At 40.1% G+C, this 22,736-nt stretch overlaps 1 protein-coding gene across 30 annotated transcripts in view; it reads left to right on the forward strand.

Moving 5' to 3' along the window:
• Nucleotides 1-1,953: 1,953 nt before the first annotated feature.
• Nucleotides 1,954-22,736, forward strand: part of LOC137299590 (guanine nucleotide-binding protein G(I)/G(S)/G(O) subunit gamma-7) — a 250,750-nt gene continuing 229,967 nt past the window's right edge. For 19 of the 30 annotated variants that reach the window (XR_010957955.1, XR_010957951.1, XR_010957956.1 and 16 more), the window contains exons 1-2: nucleotides 1,954-2,034; nucleotides 17,617-17,681. The gene's annotated coding sequence lies outside the window, so the exon portion shown is untranslated. Of the gene's footprint in view, nucleotides 2,035-2,073; nucleotides 2,256-17,616; nucleotides 17,682-22,736 lie in introns of those variants that run through there. The other 11 variants (XR_010957941.1, XR_010957946.1, XR_010957934.1 and 8 more) reach the window with 6 other exon arrangements.

The raw sequence follows: 22,736 nt of genomic DNA on the forward strand, positions 1-22,736 counted from the left end.
AGCTGGTTCATGCTGAGTTAGCTGAACTCAACCAGAACTCTAAATTTGGCCTCAGTATCCCTGGACCAGAGAGGGAAAGAATCAGCCATACTGACCTCCCCATTTTTGCTTGCTGTCAGGTGATTTTCCCTACTGCTTATTGGCACTGTCTAGATGCACAAATGAAGAATGGTCATGAATGAATCTGTTGGCGCCAATGCAACCATACCCCAGCCCACAACACTACTTTGGGGAAAGAAAGGGTGATAAAATTGTATACTCATTGCATATTATCAAGATAATGGACAGTTTTGCTATTTTTCTATTGCCTTTTCCTAATACTGGGTTGCCCCAGTGTCATCAAACAAAAACTATCAGAAGTGCCCACTTTTTAGAAGGACACAGCTAGTTTGCAGATGATACAAAAATTGGTTGTGCAGTTGATAGTGAGGAGGAAAGCTGTAGACTGCAGGAAGATATTAATGGACTGGTCAGGTGGGCAGAAAAGTGGCAAATGGAATTCAATCCAGAGAAGTGTGAGGTAATGGATTTGGGAGGGCAAACAAGGCAAAGGAGTACACAATAAATGGGAGGATACTGAGAGGTGTAGAGGAACAAAGGGACCTTGGAGTGCATGTCACAGATCCCTGAAGGTAGCAGGACAGGTAGAAAAGGTGGTTAAAAAGGCATACTGGATACTTTCCTTTATTAGCCGAGGCATAGAATGTAAAAGCAGGGAGGTTATGCTAGAAGTGTATAAAACATTGGTTAGGCCACAGCTAGAGTACTGCATACAGTTCTGGTCACCACATTACAGGAAAGATGTGATTGCACGAGAGAGGGTACAGAGGAGATTTACGAGGATGTTGCCAGGGCTGGAGAAATTTAGTTATGAGAAAAGATTGGATTGGCTGGAGTTGTTTTCTTTGGAACAAAGGAGGCTGAGGGGGAATTTAATTGAGGTATGTAAAATTGTAACAGGACGAGATAGACTGGATAGGGAGGACCTATTTCCCTTAGCAGAGGGGTCAGTGTCCAGGGGGCATAGATTTAAAGCAATTGGTAGAAGGGTCAGACTGGAGCTGAGGAGAAATGTTTTCACCCAGAGGGTGGTGGGGGTTTGGAACTCACTGCCTGAAAGGAGGCAGAAACCCTCATCACATTTAATAAGTACTTGGATGTGCACTTGAAGTGCCACAACCTACAGGATTACGGACCGAGGGGCTGAAATCAGGGAAACCCCTCCTCCCCCCGGGCAGAATGTAAAATTCAAATTGATGTCATGTACCTGTAATGAATCTGTAACGCACCTGTAATGAATCTGTAATCAATAATCTTTATTGAGTGTAATGCAATGAGACACCCTAGAGTGTCATGAACTGTAATTATGTACAATGTGTTCTTTGAACTGCACTTGATGTAACCTGCAAATTGTATAATCTGTATTGTGTACGTTTGGAGTGTGATATGACAACTGAATTGTATCTATTGCTGCAAATTTTATGAATAAAGTATATATTAATAAAAAAAAAGTGCTGGAAAGAGGGATTAAACTGGATAACTCTTCTTCGGCAGACACGGACACAATGGGCCGAATGGCCTCCTACTGTGCCGTAACTTTATATGATTCTAGTAGAAAACTAAACCGTAAAACAAAGGAAACTTAACACTTGAACAATAATGTTGCTTGCAAGCTCTGAACCCATGTGTCACATAGTGACAATTGAAGTCCCGCCTCACTCCTACTGTGATTTGTTTCTTCCAAACACCGTCAACTATACAGTTAGCGTTTTGATTGGCTAAGGAATGTGTCAATCAATTTTTTTTAACTCCGCGGGTTCTGTTATGTGTGACGTCATAGTCTCCGACTCCGCCGAACCGGCTGGCGCCTTTTAAGCCCCGCCTCCATGCTCCGATCATTGGCTACCCCGGGGGGACCATATTGTGTTATGATTCGTTAGCTCGCCTGTCCATCAGGGCGGGACGGCGAGTTTTCCGGTATGAAGATTGGTCGGTTGTGGCCCTGGGTCTCGTGTGGGCCTTTAAACCCAAGGGGTAAGTGCACGCGGGGAAAGTGGCGGTTGGAAAAGTGGGCGGGGCAGCCGTTAGTGGGCGCCATGGGCGGAAAAGCGGGTGAAGAAGAGGGTCGGTGTGAGAGAGGCCATTGAACGAGACGGAGGGGTGTGTGTGGCATGAAGGACACCCTGGGGTTAGTTATTTTCAATTGGATTATTCCCCTCTTAACTCTGGGGGAAAGTAGGTGTGAAAGAGGAGGGGTAAGTGAACGCGCTATTTACAGAAAAGGGGGGGGGGGGGGGTGAGGGCCCGATAATGGCTGGTGGGGTCGGGTATTCGCCGCAACTTCGTGTCTTCAGTTGTAGCCGAGGTTTGTGGATCTAACTCCGGTGCGTTTGTGTGAAGGCAGAGACGGGCCGAGCTAGTAGGAAGCTGCGGGACGGTCCTTTTATTATTATTATATGTATTTCTGCAAAATGTTGCATTATTTTAGTTGTAAAATTACAGCTTGAAAAATTGCATTTTGCGTAGATTGTAGCATTTAATGTATGTTGTTGGAAGGTTCTATGTTCATTATAAATTGCATTGTGGTGTTTATTATCAAAATGCATTGCCATGTTCATGTTACAGGGAGGCACACACGAAACTCGGATGCAATATCATCAGTGTGCTAATATTTGTCTTTTTTTATATATTAAAATAAAGATCAGTGAGCGTAGAGGTAACAAAGTTGAAACCATAGAGGATTCTACAAATTTATATGGATTTGATTTTTAAAAAATGTAAACAGTGCAAGGAGTTGTCATTGGAAATTTTTATTGACAACAGCAGGAAGCTACATTTCTGTTGACAGGATTAAAATGATACTTGGTGATTATTAAAATCAAGTCTATATTAAATTATTTGTTAGCTGTAAATCTATAATGTGTGATTGTATTGTAGAATATTGTTTGTCAATTTGTGTGATTCATTTGTAGGATCCCACTAACCATTGCTGTTTGCATGATGCCCTTTTGGCAAAAATGGTAAATCTCAAAGTTTGTTTGTATATTTTGCTTCAAGGCACATAATGTCACCAAGGCTTCTAAATGTGCTACTGACTTGAAACCCACTGCAGACTGTCTTGTGTGTAATTAGCCCCGTGTAAGGAATTCCCTCTGTCAACTGCAGCAAATTATTTTCTGATCAGTCTGCCATAGCAATGTCACAGAAGAATGCACTTCTCTGAACATCCTTGCACTTTGCATTGAGATTAGAACACATTTTTAAAAAAATGAAGCACTGAAATTTAAAAAACACACTTTTTAAAAAAAAAACTGTATTTAACTCCCTAAGTGGCCTAGTAGATAAGGACGCTGTCCAGTGTAGCACTAAGGCAGGTTTGATTCTTGTCTGTGCTGATTTTAGCTGGCATAGCTGTTGGGGGAAGCAATTAGCTTCAGTGACCCTGGGCTAGGATGGGGGAAAATCAGCCACTTTTTGCCATTCTGGATTGCTGTCCAGTGACTGTATGTTGAGACGTGCATGTGTGTGGCCATTGGGTAAGGTGGAATAATTTGCCTACACTTGAAGAATAGTCATTTGGATGAGGTGCCAGAGGGCTACTGGAGTCAGTGCCTTCAGTCTGCCATAGCGATGTCACAGAAGAATGCACTTCTCTGAACATCCTTGCATTGAGATTAGAACACATTTTTTTAAAAATGAAGCACTGAAATTTAAAAAACACACTTCAGCACTGATGAGAAACTGTACATATAATACTAAGTTGTAACTGTAACCTAATCTTGGACTTCAAATGCTTCATGTAAACCAAAAGAGGTCCATGTCGACTGTTTGCTGGATGAAACCTGATAATCCAATTTTGTAGTTTGCTCTCTCTTTTGCATATTATGCATAAGAAGCTGTATTTTCCTGTATCTGTCATTAGTGTAAGTACTGATAATCTGAATTTATTTGTCATGGGCCTGCTGCTATCAAGTTTGATATCCTAGCTAGGCATTGATGTCCTGCCTTTTTTTTTGAAAAACATCTTCAAAATTTTATACAGAATAATTTACTAGAGTGCTGCAGGTATAATTTTTTGATTTGTAGTGACATTACTAAACAATTTGAGTTTTGCTTACTAGTGGTCTTGATCGCTTTCTGCTTTGTAACACTATACAGCCACATTCATGTTTACATGGTCTTAGTACGTTCTGTGTTATTTATAACTGAGATTCTAGGGACAGCACTAAATTGAAGAGTAAGACAGTAAAATTGAGAAAGCTGTGTGTTTTTGTAATTGTTTTATTTGCATATAATTCATTTATATTTGTGTATATAATGTCATTGTGATTTGTAATATTGTAGTAAGCTTTGAATTATTGCTGATTGACACAGGCTCACTGGTCAAGCTAAAATAAAAAGTGAATAAGCAACAAAGTATTGCTTAAAAAAAACACTTTAAAAACTGAACGTAGCTTTCCTGATGGCCTGCTAGGTAAAGACACTGTCTATTACAGTAATTTGACACCATGGCAGTTGAATCCCCACAAGAAAGGCTGCTTTTTTAAATTTTTGCCATTTTGAAATTTTTTATTTTTGCCATTTTGAAATTTTTAAACTTTTTTTTAATAAAAGAAGTTTCCTCCATTTTCAAATATGAAAATCCATGCTAGTTAGTGTGTGCTGAAGAGGACAACTTTGCCACTATTGTTCTCTAGCCAACAGTTTTTTTTTGCTATCCTTAAGACCGTGAATGACATGCCGCAGTGGTCAGTTGCTCCCCAGTTTTTCCCTGACTGGGCTTGAGGACAGGCACAGTCAGGAAAAAATAGGGATACCTATCTAACGCTTCCACAACCTCCCCTGTGCCCTGAACTACTTGTGAGCAATGCCACAGAAAATCAACTAGTAATTCTGTAATTGAATGAGGAGAGTTTATTAAACTGAATGATTTATCCATGCTTGATTATAAGAAATATTAATTTGATATTCTGGGGTGAATTGAGAGGTCCAGAATGATTCATCCCATTGCTGTGTCCTTAACAATGCTGCTGTTACTGAACAGCAGTAATATTGTGTATGTACTACATGTAAAAAGTTAAACCTTAATGGCCTGGAAAAACCATCATCCTTAGTTGTGAAATTGGTACAAAATTGCCCATCTTGTGCTCCATCCACTTATTTGTGGAGAAGTCTATAATGCCCTATATCATAAGGATAATGCTGAACAGAGGGGTATGTACTGGTCATTTTCTTGATTCAGACAAATGATGGTGTGAATCCTTTTTGTTGATGCTTAAAATTGTTTTTATTTTAGATCAGAGTGTTCAATGCCACTTCTAGACAATTAAATCTAGAATATTATATAAAAAAAAATTTAATTGGCTCTTTTGTCTCCATGGTACTGTAATGCTGTAATACACCACAAATGTAAAACTGTCATTTATGCAGGTATAGTGTAAGTTTTATTTTGCATATAGTACTTTTTTGTTGAACAATTTTCTGTCCTTCCTCTTCTGTTGAAGGTGTTAACTCTTGCTGGATTACATCGGCCACTTTTTTTTTCAAGCCGCCCTCTTTTCTCCCCCCCCCCCCCCCCCCCCCCGCCCCCCTCGCCAAATCTTAAAGGTGCTGGCACCAATTGCATTGTCCTTGCTGCGTCCCTAGCTGAGATCAGTTAACAACATAGATTGGCAATTGAACTCAGGACCCTCTAGTTTGTATGATTCAGTTAAATGCTGCCGTTACCAACTGTGATGTTTAGGCAGTCTATGGAGACTGTTAATTGTTCATTGTAAATTTTAACCTTTCTGTTTTCTTTCATCACCTTTTTTGTTCTGGTCATCCTAGGGTATGCAGCAACTATGATTGAGGATGATCTGGTGCCACTCTTGAGCTGGCTGCTATACAATCCAATGTCAAAGCTCCCTACCTGGCCTTTATTACCTGCTGGCTTCTGCTAAGTGCCAACTTGCAGTAGCAACTCAAGTATGAGGGAGGTGGAGGTGATGATGATGAGAAAGGGTGTAAGTTGAGACATCAGCTGGGTGTTAAACTACATTCCACCGCTCTGTAATGCTGTAGGACTTACTTTGATCGAATTTCCGCAGGTTTCTTGAGTAATGCTGTATAGTTAATTTTTGTTTTCCATCTGACTCTTCTTTTGAAGATGATGAACAGTTCCACATGTAGATCAACGTTTTTGTTGCCTTGGATGAGCTTGCATAGTAAGTGTCTAGATTTTTAGACATTTAATTGCAGCAAAGCGAAGTTGAAATGGTTGCTCTGAAATATGGTCAGACGAGATGCATGACTAGAAAATTAGTCAACCGTGGAAATTTTACCTAGCCATGAGAGCCATTGTTCTGGGTTGGGGTTACTAGGGAAGAAACAACTGAGAATTGATGTAAAAAGTTCATGTGCAGTGATCCTTTGTTTCTTTTAAAAATAATTGCTTTCTTCCGCCCCCCCACCCCCCACCCCCGCATTGACTCTGCAATAGTTTTGGGTCTTTACTCTTGCTCAAGACCTTTTGTGTCTTAGCTGAACCCTAAGCCTCTATGCTTTTGAGACTTTCTTCACTACAACAACAACTTTCATTTATATAGTGCCTTTAACATGGTAAAACGTCCCATGGCACTAGTCTTAACATCTAGATAAACTTTTGGTTGCATGCCCAAGGTAACTAACAAAATAACCTTTGTTAACTGCTTTTAGCTATTAAAATTATACTATAGGGTCTCTAGTCTCTTTGGCTACAGAGCATCACAACTTCAGATCTTGTTTTAAATTTAATTTTTTGGGATTTATTTTATGAGAAATAAGTATGTATGTGTGTGTCTACAGTAGAGTCTATTTATATTACCATTTCACATATTTAATCATGGCAAATCAGTAGCCCTAACATGTTGTCCATTACATGGCATAGCACTCTTGTTATACAACATATTCTCTGACTCGATGTGAAAAGCACTGTCTGTCTGTTACTTTTTACTTCTGAGAGCTGATGTACGGTTAGAACATTCTCTGGAGAATACCAAACTGACTTTCAATTTTGCTCAGTTCTGCTCTTCTCTTTAAACATCCCCAAAACAGTTACTGGTACTTACTATATTTTTGAATAGCTCTTGACACATTCAAAAATAAGTGTCATACATATAACTGAACAAATATACTGTTTGCATTTGTTTGAAAGCTTGGCTCCTTACTTAGCTTTACAGTCAATTAAACTAAACTTGAAACATTTGTGTCTTTTGAATTTGGGGCCATATTATGGCTATACTTTTTAAACTGTGTATTGTGACTAGATTTAAAGGAACTGTAACCAAAAAAAACTAGATGAACAAAAATACTTCATATTTGTCACTCAGGTATTTTCCCCAAAGGTGCTAGCAGCCATCCACTACCTTGTCTAAGTGACCATTTTCTTGTATGAGTCTAGATAGTGAATATTGATATAGTATTTGGCTGTGGGTGGGATCACAGCCTAATCCTGTTTGCAACTGATGCCCATGTGTGTATTTTCCAACAGGAGTTAGACACCATGTTTTTTCCCCCCTCTGTCTCACCCTAACACCAGTGCTAAAAGTGCAACAATCTTAATTGGGAATTGAATTAAGATGAAATAGTTTAATGTCTTTGTTTTATTATTGTAAACAATTTTACAACACCAAGTTATAGTCCAGCAATTTTATTTTAAATTCACAAGCTTTCGGAGATTTTCTCCTTCCTCAGGCAAATGTTTTTTATTAATTAGATTCCCCTTTGTCTTTGCTGCTCTATTCAATTCAGTTGCATAGCACACGCACACGCACACCCCCCAGCCGCTTGTATCATTTGAATGCAAAGTACCGCTAGCTCCTGGCCAAGAATACTAGATGTGTTATCTTCATGGAAGAATATCCTAACAGGGACCAAGTCTGATGCTTAAAGTGTTGACCAAACTTCAGAGCATATGGCCAACAGCCAAGAGAATTCTGGGATCAAGGCCATTCTGTTCTCTGTAGCTTCCAGATAAATTAGGTGGTACATGTACTGTATGGAAGTGAACCATACAGACTGCAAACTCTTCAGGGCAGGTGAGTGAGCAGCTGACTGCTTTGTAATCTCTTCTATTTTATTACTCTGGCTTGGCTAAGAGTTTGTGACCTTACTGTGGAGTGAGACTGTATGTTTCTACTCCATCTAGATACCTCAGACTGGCATCTGGAATGAATTCCTGTGACTGCTTTCTGCTTCCCTTTTTGTATGTCTCTAACTGTAGCCAATATTTTAAACTGTAATTTGAAATGTAATTGCATCAATTACTTCCATGTGAAGTTCATGTATGGGAGAGCAACTGACGCAAGAGCTCTTTGTATTACTTTTTTTGACAAAAAAAAACATTTTTAGCTAGCATGCTAAGTTTTTCTCCTGAATAGGAATTCATGTTTTAAATTTCTGGTTTGCATTGCTGTTTTATAAGTCAAAGCTTACACTTTAGTGAAACCCAGTACCATGTTGATGGTTGTGCTCAGAAGACCACAAAATTGTGTAATGACTGTGCCAATGAACGTGGCAGTCTGAATCTTTCATACAATAGAAGTCTATGTAGGAGTCAGACAGATTGCAGTACCAGTCTGAAATAAATCTAAAACTGCAGCATTTCAGCACAGAACAGATGTTCTGTGCTGAAATGCTGTAGAGCTGAACACAGGCAGTGTTTAAAAGGCACAGAGCCGGAAAATGTAATTGAAATAACTATTTGCCGTTTGAAACTCTCCTCTGTTAAGGAAGCCTGTTATATGGGCGGACTTAGCAATAGCCTGCTCCTATTTCCTAAAGTAAACGAGGCATTAATTAACTGTTCAACAGCATTGTCATTCCATGGCTTGCCCCATCCTTTCTTTCGCTTCCCCCTCCCCCGGGATTTTCTGGGACTATATAAATTATGGCCAAGAGGTGGGTGACCTCCCAGGCTCCCTCATTGCTATTTGAACCTGCTTCAAAGTGTACCAGTGGCTTTACAGTGACACAGCTGAGATAAAGAGCTCAGGGTGGGAGGGAGAAAAGTAGAGTCCTGGTGTTAGACTCTATTATACTACATTGTTGCAACATGCTGCTGAGCTTCTTCCATATTGGTAAGCCCAAAGTGATCATGTAACTGAAGAAATGTTCTATAACTTATACACAGTATTTGCTTTTGGATTTAAGTTTCTGTCACTGCTGAAGTTCATGTGTGACATTGAAGCAAATGTCACTCCCCCCTATACCCGCTAACACTGTTGTGATGAGTTGGTTCTTTACTAATCTAAATCCTTGCTTACATTTGCCCTATTCATAGATATGTATAGCTTTTAAATTCAGCATTAGGTTACTTTGTTCTCTTTGTATCTTCTAGTAAAGACAAATGTTTCATTTGGCCACTTAGTTATGGGTTTGGTCATTAGAACATCCTGGAATTGTTGAAACTGTTTGATTTAAGACCATTGGGAATGATACACCAGTAAAATTCACTTTCTGGAAACTGAAGAATATTTGCGTCCAAATTACAGCACCTCCTTGTCTTCTCCCTGTACGCTTCCAAATTTTTGTTTAATCTGAGGAAAGCAAAACTGACTGCTACGATATGGTAACTACAGTTTTAAGAAATAAAACTGCACAAAGAATTATTCAACATAAATGTACACCGGGCTCAACACCAGTTTAATATTGTGGTTGTAGTCTCTGTGTAATAATTGACTATAGATGATTAGGTGACTGTTCATAAGTGAAAATTCAATTTGATGTCTTTTATGCCCTTGATCAGTTTTTAAATCTTTTTGGAAGGTAAATTGTATTTTATCTGGTATATTTGATTGGGGAGAATTGAGGTTACCTTAAGTGTTCTGTAACTTTTGCTTTAATCTATTCTCCTTTCCCTCATGTTGTCCACATTTAACTTTTTTAAAAATGCTATCTTTTGGGTAAGTACTACTTTGTACTATATTTTTTTTACTTTTGGGACCTAAGTTCCTATCTAGCCCAGACTGATGAGCTGACAGTCTTCTCGTTGACAACTTTTTTGGTGAAACTCATTTTGGGGCAGTCTGAGCCCAGTTTCTTGTAGGCACATGTCCACAGCACAAAACTGCTTACCAAGAACTTTGTAGCATAGCATTGAGTTGTGGCTAATAGCATAGATACATTTAAGGGGATGCTAGATAAGCACATGAGGGAGAAAGGAATAGATGGGCATGCAGATGGTTAGATGGAGTAGGGAGGGAGGAGGCTCGTGTGGAGCATAAAAGCAGCTATAGACTAGCTGGGCTCTGTTCCTGTGCTGTAGTTTCAATGTAACTTGATCCATCTTAATAATATAAATAAATATATATATTCTACTTTTTTAAAAATGGCTTTTTACATAGTGAATTGACTTGTTTGTAATTGATCACTGGTAAGAATAAGATGTGGGAGAACCTTCACCACATGGACTGCAGCGGTTCAAGAAGGCGGCTCACCACCACCTTAAGGGCAATTAGGGATGGGCAATAAATGCCGGCCTCGCCAGCGACGCCCACATCCCATGAACGAATTTTTAAAAAAAAATGATACAAGTACTTCTGAGGAAACTATGGTCTCTTGCCCTGTAGTCTTGACCAAAGCATAATAGCTCACAGGCCTGAACCAGTGTAAATTTTTGATTTGTGCTGACTCTTGTATTCTAAATTCCAGATGCTGACCTCTTCCATTGAGTGTGGCACAATAGGAAGTAACATGCATGAAGTTAGACTGTTTACAGGCCTGATGTGGCTTTGTGCCATAAACCTTTCTCATTGCTTTGTTTTTTTTTCCCTTTGCCAAAATGTTCATTGTGACCTTAAATGTGAGGGAAGACTTCCAGCTTCTGTGCTTCCAGCACATGATTTTCCATCCATTAAAATGGAAGGGTGTAAAATTATGGTTTGTGAGCTGCAGAGCACAGAAGTGGAGGGTGCTGAGTATAAAGTATCGATCAAGAAAACGCCATTCCTTTCACAGGTCATGTATGTTTGAATGTATTATTAATACCCAATTTATTTAATCTCCTTGGGTGAGGTCTTTTGAAGTTTGTCCCTGCACACTCAAATGAGATGTTTGATTACAGAGTGCAGTGTCTAAGTGTGAAAGAACTGCATTTCCTTGCAAGAACATTATTGTTTCATGTAATGGACTGGCTAAATGCAGTAGGATTAACAGATGACCTTTCAGCTTCAGTCATTATTTTGTAACTTTTATTAGCTTATTTCAAAAGTTCTTGACCTGTTGATTTTCCTCTTGCTAAATTAGGATGATTTTGGATCTTGTCCGACCTGTATCCTAGCATTCGTTAGATGTTGGGTTTATATCATTGTGCTTTTGGAAGGAGTGTGAAGTCTGTTCTGCCCCCATAGTGGACTTCCCCCCCCCCCCCCCCCACCCCATTAGTATTTGTGACAAAATAGTTTCAATGTTTCCATTGGAATCTTTTTTCAATAAATATTCCAAATGTAAAATTGATTTTAAAAGCCACAAATATTGTAAAAAGGAAAGAAAAAGTTTTGGGTAAGGGCAGGGAAATGAGAATAAATGGATAGCTTTTGGAAAATTGGCACAGATATGATAGACCAAATGGCTGCCTCCTGTGCTATAAAATTCTGTAAATATATTAAACTGGACTGCTACTTGCTGTGCCAGTTGCAGTGTTATCTGAAAAATCCAATTGGTATAAAATTTTCAAGTGCCATGTTTCCAAAACACTTTGGTATAAATGAAAGCCGTGTGGATTTTAGTGAAGAACTGGAAATCTCTGAAACTAGACAGATGGTGGTGATTGTTGATCAGTTCTGAGAAATTGGAGTAGAGCAGCTTTAGTTTTCCTTGTGTTGAGAATAAATAAATCCAATTTTCAGTAATTTGATTATTCTATAGGTGGAAAACATGAGGGTTCTCATTTACTCTTGGGAAAATTGCTGATTATAACTGGCATTTGAGATAGTGGCATGTTGCTGTCTGGATAAAATTGTTCACTCAAGCCTGCTAGTTGACTATGATATGCGCAATTAAGTTGTGAGCATTTTTGTGCATGGTTTTGATGTGCTAGGATGGAGTGGCTCAGTTTGCAAGTCTAACTTGTATTGCCTTGGCTGTGAAAAATGGCAGTCATTTGTGCAATTCCTTGCATGGAATGTGTATCTGCTCTATGAAATGCTGTCAAAAGGAGGAGGAACCAAGTGCACATCAAGGAGGAAAATTCCTGAGACAATGTGAAAAGTGAACTTCATGGCCGAGCTCCAGAATTACAGAATTACATTTACCTGACGAAGGAGGAAGCCTCGAGGAGAAAGCTTGTGAATTTAAAATAAAATTGCTGGACTATAACTTGGTGTTGTAAAATTGTTTACAAGAGTTCCAGAATGGGATTGAGATCGGGCTGTCTGCTCATCCTGAGTGTTAATTGAGCCTGAGCTGAAGCAGTTGTTTAAAAAATGCAACTGTTAATTCTTATGAGACCTTGTGGAGAGATGGGTATGAAATTCAAGTGGAGCCGCATTTGTGGCATTAGCTAACCAAGAGAAAACTGCATTGGTTCGTATAAATTAGTTTTGCTTCCCTCCTGAGAGTTGCTGAATGGAGTTTTCCAAGCATAGTTTCCATTTATTGTATGAATCCTGGTGTATTGTAGTTCTGTTTTGGCCTGTACACATATCTCTAGTTCCCTAAAGTGGTGAGAACTAAGTACTGCATCTTTTGGCTTGACTTGAGGCTTGAAAATGAAATTCATTTTTGCACCAGTAGAATAAGAGCTACCTTTTATTCTAATTTTTGTTATGGCAGTGGGAATTTACCTGTGACAGGGGCACAATGTTGCAATGTATGATGATTTTTAAGACTATGCGTTGTCTAAAATGAAGCCTGCGCTGCTTTTCTTGTGTGATGGCACCATCTATTGGCAGAAGACGCTTCTCGTCGAGCAGTTAAGATTTTTAAAGCCCTTTTTAAAAAAAATTCAAATGTGTTCTTGAATTCCTTTGTCATCCCTCCCCTGTTTTGATGATGCGTCCATGTTATTTTTGTTGTCAGTACGATTGTTTGCCCAGGAAAATTCTACATGTACTCAATCTAAGTGTAAGGTTCATTGCATTGTTGAGTGAAACAACTCACCAGCTTCCAAGCTGCTTTTCTAACATCTCCCAATCTTAATTATTCTTCTGTGTCTGCATACACTGTTGTACTTGCTTCCTTGTTTTACTTCCAAAGAGCTTGCATTTCCATAGTTCATTTTTGTGTCCTCAGGACATCCCAAAAAGCTTCACAATTCATTATTTTGAAGTGTAGGCATTTTAACCTTGCACACAGCAAGGTCAATAACAGCAAATGAAATAAATAACTAATTAACCTGCTTTTGCTGGTGTTGTATCTTGAGGGCAGATGTGAAAAATATTGGCAGGGCACTGGGAGAATGCCATTCTATTATTGCCATGAGATCTTTTGCATCTGTTTATAGATTATGTTCCTTTCTTCTCCTCCCCTTCCCCTCCCCGCCCCAAATCTACCACATTTCGCTCCTGCTACCGCGAATACCCATTTCTCTCCTCTCTGCTTCCCATGCCCCAAGCAAAGTACTAGTGGCTATGCTCCCATATTGCCTCCTGCTGTATTTCAGTGCTCCAGTTGAAACATATCCTGGTACCCTCTTCCCAAGTACTAGTAGACTCTGCAGCCACCCCCTTTCCCCCTGGAAATTTTCCCAGCACCTCAAACTCAAACACATGCTTGCCCATTCTATGACTGCAGCTCTCTGACTCCAGCCATCCTGGATCCCATCCTGATTATCCTCCCAGATGTGCACTTCACACTCCATTGCCTCCCTCCCAGTGCTGCTTTAACTCAAAGCCCCCATTCCACCACTGACCTATTATTCCCAGACCTTGGAATCCCACCCAACTATTCCACAACCCACCGCTGCAGTGCTGAAGGAGTGCTGTACTGTTGGAGCTGCCGTCTTTCAGATAAGACATAAAACCGAGATCCCGTCTGCGCCTTTGGGTAGACTTAAAAGATCCCAGGGCACTATTTCGAAGAAGAACCGGAATTCTCCCTGGTGTACAGGCCGATAATTATCCCTCAATCAACATTTTTAAAAAAATAACATTCTAGTCATTTTATCTCATTGTTTGTGGGACCTTGCTAGTCAACAATGTATGCAATGCACCACTTTTATAAAAGTGTATATATGTGATGGTGCTGCAAAGTGGTAAATGAATCTGAAGTTAGATGACTGTGTAAACTACATGACTTTCACTCTTGTGTATGACGCTACCTGAATAGCTGATTAGTTTTGTAACTCCAAGCAAGTTAGTCGGTTACATTCTAAATCATTATATTTAAGAGCTTGTAGAGTGCTTGCAGAGAAGCTGTTGGAGCTCAAGTTGTTTTTCCTTTTTGAATTAAAATTGCCAAGTGGTTGTGACAGGGTCCATGCATTTATAGAAAAAATGTGATGCAAACAGAAGCTTGTTTAGAAGAGAAGCCTTTGCTTGACTGCACTCAGATAGGAGTGGAACCAACTGAAGCTAGTCCTGTCCAGCTCAACAATCAGAGGAGGATGGTGTGGTCGATGATTTAAGAGGAGTAATGCACTGTGGTCCCAGTCACAGAGAATGTCATCTGTGACTTTGGGGCTGTTTTGGTGCTGTGGAAGGGCAGAAACCTGATTGGGGAGAATTAAATGGAGTTAGGGGGGCATATGGACTTGGAGGTGATCTTCTATTCAAGGAATTTGGAGAGGAAAGGGAAGTTGGAGCTAGGGCAATAGTTTGTAAGGATAGAGGTGTTGAAGATTGGTATTTTGAAGATGAGTGTGATGACTGTTTTGAAAGGGAGCATGACAGTGCTTGGCAGAGGGAGCCATTTAGTGTTGGCAAGCATGGAGCTAGAAAGGGAAGCTGGGCAGTCAGCAGTTGAGACTGAGGTCAAGGAAGTAGGAGTGAGTCTTGTGGATGAGGTGAGTCTATAGAGGACATGGTGGGAAAAATTGGGAGTGGATTTTAGCTTGATAAGGAAGAAGCAGAGACAACTGGTCTCCGTCTTGTTGACCAAAAGGCCCATGTGCTCCCAGCACTTGTTCAAGTTCAGAGTGGAGAGGGCAGGATAGAGGGATTTAAGGTGATGGCTGGTAGTGGAGAAAAGAAAGGGGGAGGGGTGGGGTTTATCTTTACTCCAGCGTGATCCTAAAATAGTGGATAGTTTTGGCAAAGAACGAGGCCCAATAGAGGTTCATGTGGTCCAGTCAGTTCTGTTAATGGATAGTTAAGCCAGTAGTGTGCCAGATATATTGAAGACTTTGCCTCTTGGACCTACAGGGATCAACCAGAAAGGGTGACTGGGAAAGTTTTTGCTGGGGACCAGTGCATCAAAGGTGATCAGTTAGTGGTTGAGCAAAACAACAGCCAATGAAGAGCCAAAAGCTTGGTAATTCAGAGTTTGAAAGTGCACTTAAGTGACGAGTACCCCCCCACCCCCAGGATGTTTGCAGAATGAAGAGGATAGGGGATGTGGACAGTGACTAATACAAGGAAGTGATTAGAGATTGGAACCATTGGCGAAGGTATGGTTAAGGAAATTGCCGTGAATATGAATAGGAGAGTTTATGCGGAGGGAGAGGTTTAGGGTGGGCAGGAGGGTAGTGCATTCAGGGGAGTGGGGGAAAGGGGCAATGAGATGGAGGATAAGGATTCGCTTAGTGTGGAAGCTGAGAGGATACCTTTGGAACTTGGCTGTTGAGGGTTGGCAGATGAGAGTTTTAAAGTAGTAGCCAGAAGGGTGGCAACGGTGAGGTGCTGCATGGAGAAGGTGCCAGGGAAGTAGTGGGAGGGACCAAGATGGAGGGTCACACTATGACTGATGGTTTGGGCAGAGTAGGTGGTGGAAAGTATAACCAGCTGAGAGGCTTTGGTGAGGGGCAAGGTGAGCTGAGTTCATCAAAGCTAAGATGTCTATGCAATCATCCACAATAAAGTGGGGAATGGCAACTTTGACTTCATTTGGAGAAGTATAACTGATCCTTTGTTTTATACTGTGGTTCCCTAGGGCACTTGCCTAAACAGTTTTTGTTCCCGTCTGGTGACACTGGGGCAACTTGGTGTCCCCCCAACAGGTAATTTTTTTTAAAAGTAAAGACCGAGCTGATCAAAGTGTCTTCTGACCAACACTATATTCTCGTTTACCAATATGTGTATGGGTTCTTGACTGAATTGTGTTCTTGCCTAGCACTGTTACAGTTCTAGGTACTCCAAATGGGATTGTTGCCAAACCTATAAATTTTTTGGAGTTTCTAGTAAATTTTATAGAACTTGGATGTAATGAGTCATATTGTCATAAATCTTCTCCAGTTTGTACTCAAAGCTTGGTAACTTGTGCTTGAGCAGAAATGATTAATAAGCCGTAGGAGGGGAGAAAACGATGCAGAAAAGTGCAGAAGTTTTCAGTGTTGAATGTAATGCATTTTTTAGCCTCACGGTGGCGATAAATCTCTTTCTAGCACAACACTAGATGTAAAGATAGTGATTACAAATGTTTTCTTGATTGTAAAACCCACTGACAAAGCTGGAGTTTACTGCAATTGGTTATAAGTCAACTTGGAGATTTCCTGCTTATTGATCCAATAAATAATCTGTTGAAAATTAGAAGTTGGATCCCCTGATGGGTTAGTGGGCAAAGATGCCCACTTTCAGGTTTAGCACTAAACATAAAGCCCGAGGGCCTTAGTTTGATTCCTGCAGTTTGCTGAGTTAGCTGACTTTAGCTAGGGTAGCATTTTCAAAGATTGCAGTTGAACTCGGCACCTTTTGAACTAGGGAAGGGAAAATGAGCCAGGGTTCTAACTCCCAATATCTCTCTTTTTGGATTGGTGTCAATTGTGGATGATTACCTTCTGTGAAGCACGGTGGGATTTTTAAAAATACTTTAAAGGTGCTCTGAAAATGCAAGTTGTATGATTGCAATCCAGAGACTCTTGTTGAAAAGTTTGTGTATGTTATTATGAGGCTTGAGTTTGGTTTAATTGTGATACTCTGCATAGTTGAATAGCATGGCAGTATTTTCACTATTGCAGCTCAAATGTGGATGAGTTTATCCCAAACCTGTACTGAGCTAATCTTGCCTGAGGCAGAAAGGGCACTGCAGTTGGCCTGGTATTTAATTTAGGCCATTGGTGTTGGGCCAGGGTTCTTGCTCCTGATGACTATCCAGTGACACCTGCTGGAAGTGTGTGCATATGGACATCAGGTGATCTGTTTTATAATCGACTGCTGACAACTTGCTGTCAAATGAATATTGCCTGCTTAGGTGAGGTATCAAAGGTGCCCTATGGAAAGTGCCCAATTACAAAGAGGGGGGGAACTCTCTCAATTGGGTAAGGTACTAATAAAGGGCTGCTGCCTTCCTTTTGCAATCAATCCTCTTTATAGTTACCACCTTGAGGAAATGACAACGAGAAAAAAAAAATTGGAGTCTCTATCTCATTTCTCTATTTATTTCTCTATCTGCATAGGGAGAGGTTTTGCTTTTTGATTAAATTATCCCTTATACTTGATTTTAAATTTAAAATATTCTTGCTGTGATGGATAGAAACTAAGTAACTTTTTTTGCCATTTTCAGGAAGTATTTATTTCCGTTGGAGCATAAAGTGAAGACGCATTGTTCCAGTTGGATCAGCTAATAAGGTCAGTATTTTAAATAAATGTTATTAAAGCAGTGATTTTAGTGGTGGCTTGACCATGCTAGTAAACCAATATGAGAATAGTTCAGCTATGCCTAACCATTGTGAAATAAGGCACTTAATGTTTTAGTTCTTCCACAAGGATTTATAATGCCTATTTTACCTGTGATTATGCCACAGAGTAAGTTAGAGCATGTCTACCTTCCTTGCTACCATTCTAACCATGAAAAGATGGATTGGTATCCTTCAGTAAGCATAACCAGAAGAGGGTGCACTATATCTGTGAGACAGCATCTGTGGAGAAAGAAACAGAGTTAACGTTTCGGGTTGGAAGACCTTTCGTCAGTCTTCGACCTGAAGTGTTAACTTTTTTTTTCTCTACAGATGCTGCCTCACTTGCTGAGCTTTTCCAGCATTGTCTGTTTTTATTATCCATAGCAGAGACTGCTGAACTCTAATATTAAATTCATGTATCAATGGTAGCTTCTTGGGCAAAATACTAGATGATGCCTGGCTCCTGTGGAACTGTACCCAAGCAAGGAGTCAGTTCCTTCAGGAGTGTAGGAAAAGGGAGCACATTGGCAGGAGGAGGTAAGAAATTACCTTTTTGTGTTGCTTCACCACTGGCACTGCCTGATGAAGCAGTATATCATAGGAGACCAGAAGAACCCAGATTCAATTCTTGGCAGTTGTGTACCCACAGTCTTGGGGTATTGTGCCAAAGGAGGGAAGCCATTAACTACTACTATCCAGAAAACCTGCTGGAAAATGTGTGGCTGTCAGATGAAGACAGGATTGGGATTAATTGTAATGCCTTGCGTGGTCAAATAGACTGCCTGCACTCACCATCTCAACTTGTGCACAAAGCATGACTATCGGAGAAGGTACTGTAGGGCAGCTGGTATCCATGTATCCTACCCAGAGGTGGTGCCTTGATGTGGGGGAGAAGTTATTTTTATTTTCTTGCAAGTGCATTTATCTTCATTTCCTACAACTTTGTTCATTTAGAAGATGAAATACTTTGATAACTTTGAAATAGTGGCCTGGTGTTTCCTCCCTATATGTGCTCAGATACACCCACAATCTGGGCGCAAACCAATTACACGGTTAAAAGATCGTGAAACTTTGGGTATAAGTGAGTTATAGTCACACGGATAATACATTCAAGTCTCCTTGAACTTTTATGTCTGTCCATCGAACCTTGTGTCCAAATGAATCTCTGCCCACCAAACTGGCCAAGTCCCCGACTTTAAGTTTGGGCATATTCTAATGATTTGGAGGATACTTGGGTGTATCTTGACATTGGCAAAATGAGGGCAACATGGGATGTATCTCGAGCCATACATCCAATTTTGCCGATGACCCAAAGATTGGTGGCATAGTGTAGACGGGAGCACAAAATTACAAAGAGACGTGATTGAGGTTTTTAGGATTTTGATAGAAAAAGTTTCTCTCTATCTACCCTGCTGATGGAGTCCAGGACAAGGAGACATAACCTTTAAAATCAGAACCAGGCCATTCAGGAGAGAAATTAACAAACACTTCTTCATTCAAAGGGTGGTAGAAGTGTGGAACTCTTTCTCACAAAAAGCAGTAGATGCTAGCTCAATTAATAATTTTAAATGAGATCGATAGATTTTTTGCTAGCCACGGGTATTAGGGGATATGGAGCCAAGGCAGATGGATGGAGTTAGGATACAGATCCGCCATGATCTCATCGAATGCTGGAACAGGCTCGGGGCTGAATGGCCTACTCCTGTTCCTATGTTGTGCCCAAGGAGGAAATTCCAGGCCCGTGAGTATAATTGGAGGCTCTGGAACCTTTGGCAGCCAGGTGACACATCAAGACCTACCATGTTTAGCTAACTGTTTTGCAGTACAAGCAATGGAACAAACAGCTTTTCCTGCTTAATAACATTATAAACATTTTTATGTTTTCTTTAACTTGGAATCATAGTTTAATAGGATATCGTGGAATCTTTAATAGGCTATCTAACTCGCCAAGAGGTATATTTATATTAGAATGTTTTTAATACTTAATTGCCAATCTGATTCTATGATGGGTTTGTTTTATTAATCTACTTGCACCTTAACTTGAGTGGTATGTGTATGTCAAATTTAGCCAGTAGGTGGCGCTCTTGCCAGTGATAGAATGAACAAATCCACCCACACCTTGTGAAAATCTAGTGAACAAACAGTTCGTGTTTTTTGATGGCATTTCAAAGCACGGCACTGTAAACTACACATTTACTACTCAATCCATGTCTCAATTGGTGTTTGAGCTAATGTTGTCGCAAGTTTTTTTTATTGCATTATGTTTACAGAAAGGGAAAAAGCAAATTGATAATTGTAATGTTTATCCATGGAGCTCATAATATATAAAGATTGATGTTTAAAGAATTTGGCTTAAATTTTCTAAATTATAACTAGCAGTTAACCAGCGTAGCAATTATCAAAACAGGCTTATTTATGGTGAAACACTCATTTCAATACACAGTACAAAATATGAGTAGATCAATTATTTTAAAAATGTAATTAATGAGTCTTGTGTAGTTATAGTTGGATGTACTTATGGGTTACGCAGTACATATTTTTTGCTGAGCTAATGTTGAAAAGGTACTGTACAGTGTTGCAAATTTAGTGGCATGGTAGCATAATAAAGTATGAAATGCTGTGAATTGATTGGCAAACTTTGTAATGAGTGTGTGTGTAAAATTGGGCCGTGTAGCGCCTGTTTCGGCGCCACACGGCCTCTGCGACATCCAAGATGGCGTCTTGGCTGCGTGCACACGTTTCCAGAGTGATGTGCGCTGGATGCCATCTTGGTATAGGAGTTGGCACAGATAAGGAATGCTGGAAGCATGTAAAGTAGGGAGAAAATGGCTACAATCAGTGTGCAACGCTTATTTAAAGTGATATGTCCCAAAATGGTGTCATCATTCAACACACAGTCTTAACCCTGACCATCTGGATGTGTCTTAGAGTGCCTGGAGGACCCCACCAGTGCTATTTAAAGAGACCATGCAGGATTTACAGATTAGTGGCTGGATTATTGCTTCTGGTGCTGAGACATTTGTAACTGTTTTTGGAGGTCTCCGATACTTGAATACTAGGACTAGGGGACATAGCCTAACATTTAGAGCCAGAACATGCAGGAGTGAAGTTAGGAAATGCTTCTACATGTCCTGTAGTAAGTAAGAAACAGAATAATCCACTTTGATTAATTTATAACTACTGTTTTGGAAAGTAGTTTGTTTTGTTTGGTGTAAAAAATGAACTGTTTATTACATTTGTCTTCATTTGAGATTAGATTGAGTTTTTAAAAGTGTAGAACAGTTACCTGCCTTTCAATAGACAGCTTAAAGGTGGCCACAAATGGCTTTTCTGCTAAAAGTGATTTATGCTGTCCATTTTCTTTGGACAGCTCCAGTGAGATTGTGTGATGAATCCTTGTTTTGGGATAAGGTTGGAAAGGGATTAGATGCTGTTTCCTTGTACCATGTGCTACAGTATATTAGAATTTTCCAATGTTCAAATGGGGGCTTGAGGGCAATTTAAAAGAATGAATTAGATGATATCCCTCAGACATTCATTGTGTAGTGCCTTAATCATTGTATGTAATGTTAGCTATTTTCACATGGTAACTTGTGCATCTGACTGGACATAGTGTGCTTTTCTCGGCTCTACTGAAATATATTGCACTAGTAGTCAATTCACATGCTGTGTACGTTGTGTGTTTAGGCTGCTTTTATATTGTGCTAGGACTCATGCTAATGGCAGAGGCTCCTGAAGTTGCTACACCTGCAATGCAAAAGTAAACTGCCTTTGTCAATGTCGGATTTTTTTCTCCCTCCAAGTTGCCCTTGCTCTTATCTTCCATCCTCCATAAACTCCAGTTTATCCAAAATTCTGCTTTTCATATCTCAACAGGCAAGTGAGATTTGGTGAGCATCACCCCCACCAAACAATCCATGTTAACCTACATTTGGCTCCAGAATGCCTGAAAATTCTTGTTCCTGTCCTTTAAATACCTTTTTATGGCCTTGCTACCTCCCTTCCATCTCTGACCTCCAGCCCTCATCTCCAAAATGTATTGTTTGTTTGACTCTGGCCTCTGTATATTTCTGCTTCCCTCATCTTTTTCAAGACCTTTCTTAAAGCCCACCTTGTTAACCAAAGTTTCAGTGAGCCCTTCTAATCTCTCTTGCCTTGATATCCATTTGCCTTTGGATGTTCTATCTTTAAAAGGTGCTATATAAATGCAAGATATTGCTGAGACAGCAGTTGGAAAGACCTGTTCTTGGTTGTAGCAGGTTGTGCAAGGCAGGAGCTGGTGCCTCTGGTGCAATTTAAAACCAGTTTTAAATCTCCAAAAGTAAATATGAAATCAGTGGGTTAAGAAGCCAAAAAAAAAATGAACAGACAAATGTCTGAAACGCTGCTGCAAGCTTTCTGGGGTTAATGAAATGGTGAGATAAAATCGTTCTGTTTTGAATGCAGGTTCCAGGATTCAGTACGGTAAAATAACCTGCCTGAAAGCTGGAATCACTTGTTCCTTCTTTAATGTTATAGTCAAAATTTGCTGTGTCACTGTCAGAAGTTAATGGTCATGTGGCATGAGGAGGCTTTCACACCACCAGCAGGTCATGGTTTTCTTCCTGGAAATCAACCCTAGACTGGTTAGGTCTGCTGACTGAAATTGCAGTACACTGTGGGTCATGAGATTAAGTTAGTGGCAATCATTCCCATCTCTGTCTAATCTATTGATTATTGAAATTAATTGAATGTTAGATGTACTATACTGGGACTTAATGGGTGGCAGCTGAGTGTGTTTATTCGAGTAATAATGGGCATTTGTTAGACATGTGAGGGACTAGTAGAGAAAAATAATGGCAATAGACCACAATCAAGATGATTATCTAATGAACAGAACAAATAGCAGCTCCCTGTATGCACTCTGAATGCAGAGCTTGGCTGGAATGTGTATGTTCATTTCCCCCCCCCCCACCCGGAATGTGCTTTCTGTATGAAACAAGATGATGGATGTTGTGCATGTTAG

Source organism: Heptranchias perlo, chromosome 29, assembly GCF_035084215.1.
Source record: "Heptranchias perlo isolate sHepPer1 chromosome 29, sHepPer1.hap1, whole genome shotgun sequence".
NCBI classification, from domain to species: Eukaryota; Metazoa; Chordata; class Chondrichthyes; order Hexanchiformes; family Hexanchidae; genus Heptranchias; species Heptranchias perlo.